Raw genomic sequence first — 17,655 nt, 5'->3', positions numbered from 1 at the left:
TATGGCAGGAAAAGGATTATTGGTCCATGCAGACGAGTTCAAGTTGCAGGGTTGTCCATTACTAGAACAATCATGCCACAAGGAATGTTGCATGTGGCGGTATGTAAGCGAAAGATTACATGGAAATTGTATTAGCTTTTAGCTAGTTATGTGACAACTTAATGATAATTCATTGTAATGATTTTATAACAATGGTTAAGGGATGGAATCCCTTATAAGCCATTGAGTGAGGGGTGAAATCCCTCACGAGTGTTTAATAATAAGATTAAACGTTTGTTGGTTTTCACCCTACGAGGTTTCCAGGGTATATTGGTGTTCAATGGTGTGATTGCCTTTTGTGTCAGTTTGATGATGATGAATCCTTGATGTTGATGGTTCTTTATTTGATGGCATAATCATAACATCCAAGTATGTGATTAACTACTATGGTTAAGGAAACTATGAAATGGATGCAAGGATTTATGCGACAGTTTATGTTATTACACTACCACAGTGGTGGTTAATCGTTATGCAACTTACTGTCGGTTATTGCAATTTACTTGATGTACTAATGAACACTATATCTAATGGTTAATGATGAATTGTGGGTTGTGAACTTGATAATTACTTGTGGGTAATTTGTATAAAAAAAAATTCTAACTCCCTACTTTTACATGCGAGGTCACTGGGGTATGTGACAGTAGAATTATCCGGGTGTGTATATTTACCACTTCGCAAGGTTATTTCATCTTTTTCAATTAATTATAAAGTCGAAGCATATGATATATGGGAATTATTAAGAGCTCAAGTCAATACGGTATTTATGTCCTCTCTTTTCATGTGTAGGATAGAATTACATGAAGTGATAAATTGCATCATCCGGGTGCTTATATTTAGCATTTGACATAGTTATTTCATCATCTTTAATCATTTGTAAAATAAGAATATATAATATATAAAAATTATTAAATAGTCAAGGGAATAGTATACAACGCCAAATGAAAGGAAGTTGCATTACTCAGTTTTGATAGGGGGGATTGGATTACCACATAAGGTCTTGGTAAACGGAACACCACTTTCTAATTTTTTTTATTTATAATAAATGGTAATAAAGTATATATGTCTATCTATATATATTCTTTATTAATTTTATAAATTTAAAATAATTAGATTCTTATTTTTTAATAATTTAATTATGTTATTGTAATAGAATTCTAAATAATAAATTTTGTAAAAAAAAATTCTGTTATTGTGTTGAATTTATTCACAAAATATATATTAATTAATTTGTGTGAAATTTAATTTCTTTGAACTTTAAATATAAATATAATTTCATATTTTTAATATATATTAAAAAACTTTAATATTAATAAAAATAATAATAATAATAACAATAAATCATAATATGACAATTGGTAGATTTCTTTTCCTTCATGTTCCTTGGTGGCAGAGTCTGTGGTTCTAGGGTTTAACTAACCAAATGATAGAGGGCAACAAGCTACCATGGAGACACAGGGAGGAGGGAGCTCCACTCCCTCCTACAGTAATATGGTAGCAAACAGAAGAAGAGGAGGGAAAAAGAACAAACCTCCACAGCCCTTGGAGGTTAAGGCAAAAAACACCGAAACTCAGAAGGCGGAAGGAAGCAAAACCCATGTAGATCAAGGGGCCTACGAAGAAGAATGTCAGGAGGAGAAAGGGGAAGACAGAGGTCAGGGATCAGAGAAAAGAGCTAAGATTGGGCCCAGTAAACCTAAGACCATAACTAAACCTCTGGTTACTCTGAATGATCTAGCTCTGCAAGAGCATAGGGATCACATGGCTAATTATGCCATCATATGCAAATTTATGGGAATCTGGCCATCAGAGAAAGCGTTGTACACTTGGGTAAAATACAACTGGAAACCAAAGGGGGAGTCAAATATACATCTTGGATCCAAATGTTTTTTTACTGTGGTGTTTATGAACATGGAAGACAGAGACACAATTTTTGAAGGAGGGCCATACTTCTTTGCAGCTTCTGGTCTCTATATGCGGCCATGGATGATGAACTTTGTGCCAGAATGAGAAACCTTCACTTCGATACCAGTGTGAATTCAACTACACTCCTTACCTTTAGTTTACTGGATGCAAGAGTCTTTAAAAGCTATAGGCAATAAATTATGTCATTTCTTAAAAATTTCAGAGGCAAATCTAAGGGGAAAATATACATCCTATGCTCGTATATGTGTGGAGATGGGCCTATCAGGAGCCCTTCCAGATGAGGTCATTTTAGAAGTCTATGATGAGGAATGGATTCAAACAGTTGACTATGAACATATCCCATTTAGATGTCACAAATATCATGAGCATGGGCATCTATCGAGAGATTGTCCTCTTAATAGAAGGGAGGAAAACATAAATACCAACAAAGGAAAAGATCAAACAGGTTTCACCAGAGTAGGAGGAAAAGGAAAATGAGGAGGAAGGAAGACACAAAAGAACCCTATTGTGAATGATAAAATTAAAAGTTACAACAGTTTTGAGATCTTAGGAGAAAAAGTAGCTGATAGAGGTGATAACGAGAGTATAGAGAATGAGACATCAAGGGGGAAAGAAAAAAGAGACCAGCATGGAGTTCACTCAGGAACAGAATGAGCACAGAACGGACCCTTTGAGTACCATGGAAATAGAAAAAGATCAGGAAAGGAATCAAAGTGAAAGTGGTACAAAGGATCAAGATTTACAGGAGATCCTAGAAAGGGAGAACCTAGAGCTGGAAAAGTTTCTAGGACAAGGAGGCAACCTGGGAATAAACTCCATCCCTCAGGAGGATGTAGACAAGGTCCAACAAATATTCGTTAACAAGTCATAGAAAACTGCTGCAAGAGTCAAAAGGGTACATGACAACCAGGAAAACAAAGGGACATCCTCAATAGAATTAATAACATGAAAACTAACAAAGAATCCAAGCATGAGGAAGGGTAGAAAATGATAGATAGAACCACTACTGGAGTGTGGAAAACTCATGATTGATTCTGGAAGGATGAAAGGCCTTTCTAGTTATTCCTTTAAAACCCCACCTCGATGAAAATCATAACCTGGAATATTAGAGGACTAGGTAGCAGAAGAAAAAAGAGGAATTTAAGTAAAAGGATCAGAGAGGAAAAACCTGACATAGTATTCATACAGGAAACAAAATGCTCAGTGGAGAGAATCCACGAAAAACATAAAAAATGGGTAAATAGATATGAATACCTTGAAGTTAAGGCAAATAAATCTACTGGTGGCATTCTAACTCTATGGGATCCACAGAAATTTGGTGTGATTGATGCGGAGGCATCCAGACATCATCTTTCTCTGATTTTCCAACCGGTGGGTGATAGATAATGTTATATGGGTGATAGACAATGTTATATGATCACCAATGCCTATGGTCCGTGACCAATGGAGGACAAACTTCAACTCCTCACAACACTGCAGGATATGAAGAAGAGATACCTAGCTCTACCATGGATTCTTGGAGGTGATTTTAACATAACAAAATCACGCATGAAGAAGAAAGGAGGAACTAGAATACTTGGTATAGAATCAGTTGCCTTCCAAAACTTCACCACCAATATGAAAATGTTTGATATGGAAACAAGCAATGGAATATTCACTTGGAATAACAAAAGAGGGGGCCCTACCCAAGTGGCCTCAAAATTGGACAGATTTATGGTTTCAAAGGAACTTCTTCTCAGGGGAAGCAACATTATTGTGCTCATACTACCTTTTGGGGGTTCATATCACTGGGCTATCAAATTGGAAGCTTCCCTATTTGGCAAACCAAGGAACACCCCCTTAAGGTTTGAGAACGCTTGGCTCATACATTCAAATTTTCTCACAAACATTGGAAAATGGTGGAAGGTAGAGCTTCACCTTCAAGGTACAAAGATGTTCCTTCTTCACTGTAGGTTCAAACACATTAAAGGCAGACTCAAAGAGTGGAATAAAAAGGAATTTGGTAACATCTTCAAAGCTAAAGGAGAGGTGGAAAAGAAACTAAAATAAATAAACCAGATTCTTATCATAGAAAGCTATACAGACGAAATGGAAGAGATTGCAGAGTCACTCTAGTAGGAGTGGGACAACAAATGTCTTCAAGAGGAAATATTCTAGAGACAAAAATCCAGCGTACAATGGATTAAAGAAGGGGAGAGAAACACCAAATTCTTCCACAGATCCACCATAGCCCATAGAAACAAAAATAGAATTGTGAAACTTACAGATCAGAATGGAATAGATAGAAACACTCATGAAGAGATGGAGAAGGTTCTACTCCAACATTTTCAGAAAATTGGTGAGGAAACCTCGGAAGAAAGATACCAGTTTACAAAAAAATTTACTCAGCACATCCCTAAATTGGTCACTAGAGAAGATAATTTCAATCTCAATAGAGCAGTAACAGAGGAAGAAATTGAGGAAGTCGTGAAAGAGATGAAAAATGGGAAAGCACCAGGCCTAGATGGCTTTAATTTGGACTTTTTCAAAGCTAGTTGGAGGATAGTGAAACAGGACATCTTGGAGGTAGTGGAAGACTCTCGAAGATTTAAGAAAGTCTTAAAGGCAATCAATGAATCTTTCATAGCCCTAATCCCCAAACAAGATAAGGCCACCTCTCCAAACAAAGTTTGACCTATAGCATTATGCAATGTGATATACAAAATTATATCCAAATTCATTGCGAACAGTCTCAAACCTATCCTCCCAACACTAGTGTGAGAGGAGCAAATAGGCTATGTGGAAGGAAGACAAATTCTAGATAATATAATTCAAGCACATGATATGGTTCATTCACTCATTACCAACAAACAGGCACGAATGATAATGCAACTGGACATAGCAAAGGCCTATGAAAAACTTCCCTGGTTGTACATAAGAGCAATATTAAAATCCTATGGCTTTGATTACAATTGGATTAAATGGGTTATGGTGCTACTTACCACAGCCAGTTGTTCTATTCTTCTTAATGGCTCTCCTTCCAGAACCTTCAAACCTTCTAGAAGTCTCAGGCAAGGGGAGATCCTCTTTATCCTTTCCTTTTCACTCTAATGATGGAAGGATTAGGAAGAGCTATCAGAGCCACTAGGGAGGAAGGCAAAATTTAGCGTTTGAGACTCACTCAAGGTGGGGACATGGTGACACATCAACAATTTGTGGATGATACTATGCTTCAAGGCACACCCACTGTCAAGGAAGCCAAAGCTTTCAAACAGATTTTGAGTGAGTTTGCTAGGGTAGCAGGCACAGATGTAAGTCTCACTCAATCAAAGATTTTCTTTTTCAATACAGATACTTCAATTCAAAGAAATCTTTCTGGAATTTTTGGCTTTCAAAGGGAGTCACTACTAATGAAATACCTAGGAGTTCCTCTCACTGACAAACTGTTTCACAATGATATCTCGGAGACTATTCTTAATAAGCTAAAAGATAAGCTCAGTAAATGGACAAACAGAGCACTAAACCTAGCAGGGAGACTGATTCTCACTAAGGTTGTTCTCCAAAGTATCCCTATCTATATGCTATCTACCAGTCAGTGTAATTACTAATATAAAAAATATTTAGAGAGACTCTCTCTGGGGGAAAGGTAAATAAAAGAAGAAATGGGCCCTTGTGGCATGGGACAGAGTATGCAAACCTAAGTCCCATGGTGGTTTGGGTTTTCATGACCTAGGAATCCTTAATAAAGTTCTTGGTGCCAAAATATGGTGGAGATGGATGAAAGAGATACAAACCCCCTTGTCAAAACTTTGGAAGCACAAATATGCTAGCAAATGGCAGAAGAAAAATCTAATCAGAATGACAGTACAAGTAAAAGGTTCTGCAATTTGGAACAAGGCTTGGGAGAATAGGGCCCTTGTCCAAAACCACAGTTTCTGGGAGATCAGAAATGGAAACCTGGCTTGGTTCTGGGAGGATAATTGGCAGCAGGAGGATAATCTATGAAGTGAAGAATTAGCAGACATTCACATAGATACCATCAACAAAGGACTAAGGCGGGCAAGTGACTATTGGGACCAATCGAGGAACAATGGGAAATGGAGAACATGGAAACTTCTAGATTACAGTGGAATGGGCATGCTGAATACTCAAGCTATAGCCCTTTGAGGTCTTTTAGACAAGAGATAAATCTTGAACTCAAACTTGAATGATCAACTAAGATGGGGAAAGAACAAGACAGGTCCCTTCAACCTTAAGGGAGCCAAAAGAATAGATGCAGGGCTTAACCTTCCAAACACTGATAAGACATGGAAAGAAATCTAGGAAAATCCTCATTGGATGAAAGTCAAACTGTTCAAGTGGTTGGTTCAACAGGGAAAGATTCTAACATGGGATAACCTAAGAAAAAGAGGCTTTGTTAGCCCCTCAAGATGTCACTTATGTAGACAACAGAAAGAAACTACAAATCATCTACTGAATGGATGCACTTTCACTACAATACATTGGAATTGGGTTGGAGAAGTCTTCGAGTAGACGGATAGAAATGTTAATGACATCACTACTACATTGAAGAATTGGCAGATTTTTTTTTTCGGATAATGAGATCATTAACTATTCCTGGATGCTCACCCCAAGATTCATAATCTGGAATTTCTGGAAGGAGCACAACAACAAGATTTTCAAGGAGAAAGCGAGTCTGGTGAGCAAAGTCCTTAAGCTAATCCTTAAGCAACTCAAAGAGACTGTTCATATCCTGGGAGGTGCAACTTCTGGCAATCCCATTGGACAAAGAGAGGCTAGAATATTGGAGAAGATAGAGCTCAAGGTTCATCCCCCTCAGGGTTCTATGTAGATTTGCAAGAATACCTCAGTAGATAAGTCTTCTTGGCAACCCACTTCTCATGGCTTTCTAAAATTTAACATAGACGGGGCTTCAAAAGGGAATATGGGAGAAGCTAGTTATGGAGGGGTCTTGAGGGATGAAGAAGGAAACATACAAGTAATCTTCCACAGTTATCTAGGAAAAGCAACCAACAATATGACTGAGCTCATGGCAATGGAATTATGCCTGGAAATACTGCTCAAGTACAACATTCACAATGTCATCATTGAGGCTGATTTGGAATTAGTCATCAACTCAATGAAGAGGATAAGTGTTGACGCTACTCCTGAGAAAATCTCAGAACACTAGCGGCTTCTGCAAGTCTACCAAAGAATCCAAGTGCACCTCAAAAGGCTAAGAACTCTCAGGTTGGTGCATATTTATAGGGAAGCCAACAAAGTTGCGCACTAGCTTGTAAATGAGGGGGTACGAAACAAGAATATTGACTTGTGCATCTGGTGGGAGGAGATAACAAATGACAGGTTGAAGGAGGGTGCTCATCCAGGGCCATCAGCGATCGACAACAGAATCAGGAAAAATCAAGAGATAGAATTTTCCGAAACAGAGCCATAGAGACGGGGTCTCATTGAACTGGATTCATTATGAAATGTTATGGCATATGTGAGATCCTTTTTAGGATGTAGGTCTATGCTGGCGTCCTTAACCCAGGTACCAACAAACCAACAGTCTCAGAGGGACGGCTAAAAGGTGGGATCTTCATCTTCTTTTAGCCCATGTGCTAGAATCCAGACTTTCTTGTTAAGCGCAAAACCCCCACTTGTATTCCTGTGATAACTTTACTGCCCTCGGGGTGGTTTCCGATTTATCGCACGCTCATTAGGCCGGAAGTGGTTTTTCACAATCGAGAGCGATTCCACTCACCATGCGACACATGGCTTAGGGTGGGGAGGAATTACCACCCTCATCACGCGGTAACTATCAGTGCTTTTAGTTCGAGTGATATGATCCCTAACCGTTGGATCAAGCGAGGACAATCCACGGCCAAGAATGAATGAGCATGTTGGTAGGTTTGAAACAACGATTATGTTTCGAGCTGTTTGCACGACCTCATGGGAATCGCACGCAAATGCTGGATTTCGGTGGTAAAACTGATCACAGGTTATGGCAAAAATGGACCTGATATGATTATAAATTGTGGTCTACAGGATTCATCGGGTCCGATGTGTTTGTTAAAAGGTGAGATTGTTGGCTGCCTAATATGATTTTCATCCACTAGATGTTTAGCTTAGGATCCAACAATCAATTTTGGACTGCTTGTTTGATGTGGTGGGCCCGAGTTCCTGGATATCGGTGGGCCACACAACTGAGGTCACAGTTTGTACACTATTTCTCCTTTTTTAATTAAATAGAAAGATCCGCTCTTGCTTTACCAAAAAAACAATAAATCCTAATATAGTTTATTTATTTAAAAATAATACTATTAAAAAAAATATTTTTAATTATATTCATAAATTTATTAAAAATATTTTATATCCATGCGAATAAATATCTCTTAAATATAACTTAAATTATTTTTGGAAAATAATATATTGTTAAAATATATATAATCAATTTACACTATCTCAATCTACAATATCCTAAAATTTGTTAAGGGTTATGGAAAAAATGCTATCATAATGGACACCCCATCGAAAAATAAGAGAATGTATTCTTTTAAGTTTGTTTGTAGAGTATTCTGGTTAATAAAAATATAAACAAGTTGTAATCTCATCTTAATTTCACATTTATTAAGAATTTATCAAAAGATATTAAAATATTAAAATTTGAAGCATAAATATTTATCTAAATTTGTTTGTTATTAAAAGATGTGTATGTAAGGGAGATTGATCCTTGTCCCATGATGAACATTTGACAGATTTATTGAAATTTTAAAAATTAATTTATTAACTAGCATGGATCTATTTTAAATATAGATATATAAAGATTTAATAAGGATTAAATTTCACAAAACACAAATTTCTTATTAAGTACATTTTTAAAAGTATTTATTCTTTAGAAAAATTATTGTCTATCAAAATAGATGTATAATAATTCTTTATAATACTGTTTATACAATATATAAATTTCATATTTTTATATCTAAAATATTGTATTTTTAATTTATTTATTTATATGTATTTAGCATAGACATATATCTAAAAATATTTTATTTGTGGTTATATTAAAATCTTTATAATACAAATAACTACTTATAATAGTTATATATATGAGTATGGAATTTTACTCTTACATGTTTTATAATTTTTTAATATTATCATATATTAAATTTTAAAACAAGTTTTATTGTAAATATTAAGCATTTTTAATTTATTAAATAAATTTAAATATAAGTTTTTATATATAGATTATAAATATGAATTATTATGATTCACTTATCTTTCAATATGATAGACATATTATAATTTCTTTTTGAAGTAATTGACAATATATATTTAATAAATATAAAATTACAATATCAATAAGCAAATGAAGTTGTTATTATTTTCATTATATTTTATTTTTTATTTATTTTTTAATTGAATTTTTTTTTATGCTTTAATTTACGGGGATTTCAAATTTAAATCTTATTATTTACATTATACTTCATTTATAATGATCTCCAATTGAGCTTCCTTAATAGACTTCTTTTTTAAATGAGTTGACAATATATTTTTTAATTCTTAATTTTTTGACTTAATTAACATATATTATTTTTTAGATTTAATGTTTAACTACAACATTCCTTCATACTAGATTATAAAGCACCTCCTACAAAAATCAATTAACAAAACAATCAATTAGCAAGTAGTTGAAAATGATATTTAGTTTTATTAAAATGTATTATTTTGTATAACTCTCTAGTTCCTAATTATGATTTTATAAAAATTCTTATTACTATAATACCACTTTGGGTTTGTTTATCTATATCTTCATTACATTTTTTTAATTTTTCAATCTCTGAGGATATTGACAATTCTTTTGACATTAAGATAAATCAAATTTTGTGAGTTATTGGAGTTAGTTTATACATATATACATGGTTATTGGAGTTAGTTTATACATATATACATGTATCTCTATTCATCAATCTTAGTAAGGGTTTAGGCTTTTGAAGATAAAATGCTTCTGAGATAGAATAATTTTAAATAGGCAAAGGTCTTGGATAATAAATAACATAAAATTTAGGTATACACTACGTCATAGTTTGGGAAATTTACAAGCTAACTGTTCCCATGAAGCCATAGTAAGGGTTCGGGATTTTCAAGATACAATGCTTATAATCTAGAATACTTTAAAATAAACCTAAGTCTTGGATTATAAAAAACATAATTTAGGTATACACGGTCATATTTAGGAAATTTACAAGCTAATTGTTCTCATGAAAACAAAGATATAGAATTAAAAAAAAAAACCATATTTAGAGACTTACATTGATCAAAATATGATAAATCATGATGTAAAAGAAATCCATACCTTTCTCGGGAAATAAAGTAGAAGAAATAGGTAAATGACTCTGTCACTCCAAGAAATTAATGGTCGATGACCACGAAATAAAGTAGAAGAAATAGGTAAATGACTCTGTCACTCCAAGAAATTAATGGTCGATGACCACGTTCTAATTCTAGTTAAAAGACGTCATGAAACTAATAAGGTATATACATATAAGGCATTGGTTTCTTTATGAGGAAATAAAGTAGAAGAAATAAGTAAATGACTTTATCACTCCAAGAAAGTAATGGTCGATGACCACATTCTAATTCTAGTTAAAAGACGTCATGAAACTAATAAGGTATATACATATAAGGCATTGGTTCCTTCTAGGATATTTTATCTGATCTTCTCTCAAGTCTCATTTAAAATTTTCTTTTCCTACATACGGCACTGGTTCCTTGGAGAATATTTTATCTTATCTTCCTTCAAGTCTCATTTACATTTATCTATTTAGAAAGAAATTTATTTTCAAATAAATGAAACATAATTATTAATATGTTTTTAATTCTATAAACCTAAAAGAAATTATAATTTTGTTTTTATGTTTTGAATATTTAAAAAACTTAATTTAAGTGGATGTTATGATTATAATACGTGTTTCTTTTTAAGTAATTATAGATTTAAATTCAGAGTCAAATATGTACATCTTTATAGACTTTGATATTCATATCATCTATCACAAAAAAAGTTTATTTAGTTATTTATTTTTTTCAGGTTTTTGTGATCCATAATGAATTAAGCAAAGTTTTTTGGTAGAAATCACATCACATAAAATAAATTTTTGGCCTATACATTTCGAACCAACAAGTGTGGTTCATCATCAGGACCAAATAAAGAGGAAAACCATGGCAACCACTTAAATAGACAGCAATGTAGAGGAAGTTTTCTCTCTATTTAAGCCTTTGCCCTAGTCTCCGTCTTCATCTACTCTTCATGATGAACCACACTTGTTGGTTCAAAACATGTCAGTCAAAAATTTCTCTTATGTGATTCCTACTCAAAGAATTTTGTTAAAACATATTTCATGTACCAATTTACAATTTAGTTTTATTATAACATATCTTAAAATTAGATTATAACTTAAATTAAATGTAATATTTGAGTCAACCAAGGGTGTCCCTTATCCCCTACACTTTTAGGTATATGCATTGATAAGCTAAAAGAGTGTTTAGAAGATCTAGGTTATGTTGGCCCCACAGTCACTATTATGGTAATATCTCTTTTACTTTTTGTAGAAGATATTTCTCTTGGGGCCAAGAACCATTACCCTCTTGGCAAGAAACTATGAAACCTCCAATATTTTTACTCCAACAGTGGCATGACTATTAATATAAACAAAACTAAGGTGATGATAATTAAATCCAAAAGGAGAACCTACTATTGTTTCTTTTATGACAACATGGACTTGGGGGGATCTTCTCTTCTTCATACAAACATCTCAGAAAAAACATCCATCAAAAGCTCAATAAAAATTATGGTATTGAGAAAAAGATAAATAGAGGTTGGAAAGTTTATTATAGACTTGAAAAGAATTGAAATTCTACATATGTTTGAAAATGGAATTAAAAAAAGATATCCTTATAGATTCTTGTCACTCTCGCTATTTTATAACGATGTGTGGTGTGAGGTTGTAATATAACTAGATAGTTGTGGAGGAAGACTAAATAGATCCAAAATCAATTCATAACATATAACCTCAAGATTATATCATATACTCCCTACCCTACACCTTTGTCTCATTAAAATCATGACTATGGCTAGGTATGTTATGTACTATAAGAACAAGCTATAAAAAATGGACACCAAGATGTTTCCTAAAATTTCTTCTTGCCCCCGCCAAAACATCCACCTTAATTCAAGAAAACATGGCATAAGGATAGTCAAGCATGGCTAGACCATTGAGAGATAATGTAGAAGTTCATTTTCTAGAATAAGCATAATATTATAAATATTAACTTAAGGAGAATTTGTGGGGCTATAAAGTCTTAGAGGGGAAATAAGGAGGTGACCAACTCCAGTCTCAGAAACCAAAATTGTCCCTCTGTCTTGACCAGTGCTAAGAAGAAAATTAGCATGGCTAAGATAACACCAATTTTCATGAGTTTCATAGTGAAATTGGAAGTTGGTGAAATTCTGAAATACCATTGACAACGAAAAACACTTTCTCTTAAATTTCCTCTCTTATAATCACATGAGTTAACTTTTAAAATATTTATCACACCACCAACTTTCTTAACCTTTTAAGTCAACAAAACTATGATGATATAAAAACCTTTCTCTCATTTTTTTTAACATAAAAATGAGATATTAGAAAATTCTAATTCAACTCTACTTTACTATAAGTGCAGTAAGTGGAAATTAGTCATCATGATAATAAATATTTATTATTTTATTATAAACGCATATAACTAAATCTGCCACACACAACTATATATTTTAAAGATATAAATTTTGTTTTCAGGAATATCGATATTATAAGCAAATACAACTAAATCCTCTACACGCACACATATATGTTTAAAACATACAAATCTGATTTTCAGGAATACCAACAATCCGGACTAAAACAGATATCGTGATTGATGGCATTATAAGGGCGCCCAACAGAAACATGGATTGATAGAAATCTATAGATACTACTCATGACCACTCTCGAATGTTAATCAGATATGGCGCAAAAGAAGAATAGATGGTCAATGCAACATGAAAAAACGAAAACTCCACGAATTCCATGATTGTTTTTCTTATACAGACATCACGGATATTTGTTCGGACGAGAAGCCGATACTGGACTCTTCAACACCATTATAATTTCCATTATACATATAAAGTTCTGGCTTAACATTATAATTTCCATTATAAATATAAAGTTCCGACTTAACATATTTTGAGTGAATGGTGAGATATTTGGGCATCTTTATTTTAAATTCAGTTTTTCTGTTTATTCGACTTTCATGGACAAAAGTCACTCCATTCTGGATTGAATTTGAAATTGATATAAATTAAAAGGTATGAAAGATAATAAAGTTGGACATCTCTGTTGTATCCTTATTGCAGATTCTATTCCTTCAATGATACTGAATCATAGTCAACCCATACCTATTCATTTCCAAATCTACCATCAACATAATGTCAAGTAAGACTATCAGTTAAATTCCTTTATGAAGATTACAATCCAAGAAGAAACGTACACACATAAATAGAGTCTTTAATAATAGGGTCTTTGTGCATTTAGTGTATTTCTATAAAACAATATAATTACTTCTTGTAACTCGTAAAGAAACGAATAGAACTCGTTTCGGAAAAGAAGAGCGACAATCGCCTCCAGCTCTAGAACAATTATAATTTTCATTTCAGTCATTTAAATTTTTGACTGAAAATAACGTCAGGGTAAGATAATTGAGTAAATTTTCTTAAGTTATAATTTTTTAATTATATCAGTTAGACGGATGATAAATATTGATAAACATAAATAGTTAAATGGATGATAAATATTGATAGACATAAGTTATTAATGTAATTAAAAATGATAAATGTTATAATAAGATTAATAAGATTTTAAATTGCAAAGTTGAGAGCGAACTATATTTTTAATTATCACAAATTACCATTTATAAAATGTAATAATTTACCAAATTTAATTTCAACTTTTATTCTATTATAACACAAAACACTTTTTGAACATACAAATAATATATATAATAAAAAAATATAAAATCTATTACCTCTTTCCAATATAAACACATTTGTACTATTTAATATTTATAAAAAAAACAATGAAATATAACATCCTCTTTCGAATATACACAAGCCCATTGACCTAATCAAAATTTCTATTAACATAATTTAAGCAACAAAAATTCTCACACACAAATATATACAATTTTCATTTATTAATAAGGTATTTTTATATTTACGCAGTTTCCATCACAATAATATCAAATTCCGGTTTTGCATCGAAAACAAATTTCTTTGTTGAGTTTACAGAAGCCTTTGATACTATTTATGAACAAAGCTATGGAAGAGGCTAGAACATATAATGATTGTTGTAGAATTTGGAGTCAATGTAAAAGAGTGTACGAGATATTATTCCGATGTTGGGAAAGCTTTGGGCTAAAAAATTAAATGCAAAATTGGAGTCAGGAAAGGATGACTATTATCGCTTAATTATTTTTTCATACATTGATAAGTTAAAAGACTTATTTGGAAAATGCTTTATGTTGACACCAAGCTTACTTATTTAGTCATAACTCCCTTCCTTTATGTTGAGAATATTACTCTTTTACCAAGGAACCATTACAATATTGAGAAGCAACTTAAATTCCTCCAAGGCTTGTGCTCTAAGATGGATATGATTGTCAACAAAACTAAAGTCTTAATAATTAAATCTAAAAAATATTACCATGATATTTTCATTTATAACAATTCCTCCTTAGAGGAAGTTCCTTCCTACAAATATCTAGAAATTGATATCCATCATAAGCTCAATTGGAATTATAGTATTGATAAAAAGATAAATGGAGTTTGGAAAGATTACTATGTGCTTGAAAACAATTATAAGCTAATAGATCTTAGGATTGAGATAAAATGGAGACTCTTTTTAGACTCTTTTCACTGGTGGAAGTGAAGTTTGGGGTTGCAATATATCCAAAGAGTCATGGAGGAAGTCTGAGTAAAAGCAAAAGAAATTTATAACCTACAACCTAAAACTTAAATGAAATACTCCCCACCCTATGGTGACCCTATCCTCCTAATTGAAGAAACTATTTCACCCATTGAAAACATGGATATGACAAGGTATGTTATTTATAAGAAAAAAAATATACAACATGGATGCCAAGAGGTTTCCTAAAATTGTTTCTAACTCTAGCCAAAACTTCCACTTTCAATTCAAGTGAGAGTGACATAGAGATGTCAGGCTAGACTAGTGGGGAATAAATGAGAAGATCATCTTGTGGAATTGGGATAATATTAAAAAAATATTACTTCTATATTTAAGGAGAAATTTCCGATAATTAAAGAACTAGGAGAAAAAAGGAAACTATGATGTTATAAGGACGTAATCAACCCCAATCTAGAAAACCAATATTATCTCTATGTCTTGACTAATGCTAAGAATAAAATTACCATTTCCAAGATTAAAACTAATTCTCATGAGCTTCATAGTGAAACTAGGAGTTGGTCAACTCCCAAAATACCATTACCATGAAAAAGTTTGTCACATGTGTAAACTTAGAAAGTTTAAATATGAGTTCATCTCCTATTAGCTTGTCCATCTTATATTGACATTGGTTATAATTTTCAAAATATTTGTCACACTCATAACCTTCTTAACTTTTTAACTAAACAAAAATATAATAATTTAAGAGAGTTTCTCTCCCTTATTTTTAATCATATTAACAAATTCTAATTAATCCCTTTACCTTCTTAAATTCTATAAAAACCACTTCTTAAATTCTATAAAAACCATTAGTCTGAATCATATTAAACCATATACGCATCATGGAATTTCTCAAACAAGATGCACGGTAAATAAACCATATGCTCATCATGGAATTTCTAAAATAAGATGCACGGTAAAACTTTTGGCTCTGGCTAAATACTTTTCGAAGAGCCTAATTTACACAGCAAAAAACGCACCTACATAGATAAACAGTCACAGTCTCTTTATTTAGTAGTAATGTCTCTCTATATTTACAGAGTTTTCGAAGAACAATAATAAATTCAACCAAAGATTCAACGACCTTAAAAACACATTACTAAACTCTGGCATATAACATAAAAATTACATAAACGGGACAATATCATAATCGTTCTTCCAGTTATCTTTTGTGAGATTGCATGAATCTAGGAATGACTTTAGTGCATAAAATGTTAATAATGTGGAAGATAACTTTTCATTGAATGTGGCAGACAAGGGGAGGCTAGGAAAGTATTCGCATGCAATTTCAATACCTCCTTGGCTCTCTGCTTTGTTTTGTCTGTACCACCTAGTTGTTGAAGCATACACAGCTTAGAGACAGCTCCGCACTGAATCATCTCGCCAAGAATGGACGCGCGTGAGGAAAATCTACAAAGCACCCAAAGGATTCTTACTGCTCTCTTAGTGGCGATTTCTGAAACCCTAATAATCTTCTTGGTAACTACTGCGATACCCATGGCGTGATCGGCCATGGCAGCTCTTCCTTCTGCATAGTCCACGAGCATGCCCAATAGATCTAACATCCCTTCACATTTCGGTTTGTCTGTCTCTGCAAGTAATTCGATAATAGAAAATACGGCGCCGGCCTCAATTGCACGTAATCTATTCTTTCGGGAGTTTTTACATATTGCTATGAGGACAGCCAAGGCCGCCATAGTTGCCTCATGGCAAACTTCACCTGTTATGATTTCTAAAAGACCCTGGAAAATGTCAATCCTTTCCCTGGCAATAAATTCCCAATCGGATACCCAAGTGGAAACGTTCTGCAACAAAACGACTGAGTGATGTCTAGCTTGAGTGGTTCCCTCATGCAAGATCAAGGCCATGGACCTAAGGCACGTTGCATCCGACAATGATTTTGCAGTCTCTTGGGTCATAGGAAGCAGATGTAATATACCCAAAGCTTCTTCACAAGCCCTGAATTTTTCATAGTCGTTCTCTTCACAACAGGGCAACTTGATGAGGGAAGCCAGAACGAGACTCGACCCACACGCCGCGATGCACCGTCGGTTTGCTTCACTCTCCCTCGCAGAGCACCGCAATTTTTTCAATGCATTGATGCCCTCGAATGATGGAGATCTGAGTGCAGCTTGAAGTAAATTGGCGACCTCATTGGATTCGAGGGGTGGGGTGGGCTTGGGGATTTGTTCAACGCCGTTGGAGATGCTGGCAACGCACCATCCACTAATGAGCCGGCCCAACGTGTGGTTGGGGATTAAATCGAAGTTCTCCAGCAGCTGCATGGTAGCAGGACATGTTTTCTTTTTGCATGAAAATATCCAGTGCTCTATGCTTTCTCGAGAATAGGTCACGCCTGTAGAAACAATTACTGGGTCTCTCATCAGCTCCATCGATATGGGGCACCTGAAGTACGAAGGCACCTCCACGGCCTCCAAACAAGCTTGGGTTGAATCCATAACTGGGGATTATGGAGGACACTGATTGATTACTGAAGCTATAACAGATTAAAGTCGTTATCCATACACAGAGATAACCACTTGGTTAGACCCTTCGAGATAAGGGCGGGCTTGCTGTCAATGCCAACACAGTCGCTGTCTTACGCTCAATCTAGAACGAATTGTTATTAGTCAAGATAATCTTCGCTGACTTTGTCTGTATAGCCGCGATGACGCATTCA

General features: G+C 33.8%; 1 pseudogene; it reads right to left on the bottom strand.

The window, feature by feature from the left end:
* Positions 1–17,434, bottom strand: part of LOC149155310 (E3 ubiquitin-protein ligase PUB23 pseudogene) — a 50,190-nt pseudogene extending 32,756 nt beyond the window's left edge.
* Positions 17,435–17,655: the final 221 nt, after the last annotated feature.

Source organism: Pinus tabuliformis, chromosome 9 (genome assembly GCF_031772625.1).
Source record: "Pinus tabuliformis cultivar Carrire ecotype Pingquan chromosome 9, CPIR1, whole genome shotgun sequence".
Classification (NCBI taxonomy): Eukaryota; Viridiplantae; Streptophyta; class Pinopsida; order Pinales; family Pinaceae; genus Pinus; species Pinus tabuliformis.
Note: the sequence above shows the minus strand (reverse complement) of the source record. Positions and strands in the feature narration are given on the sequence as shown.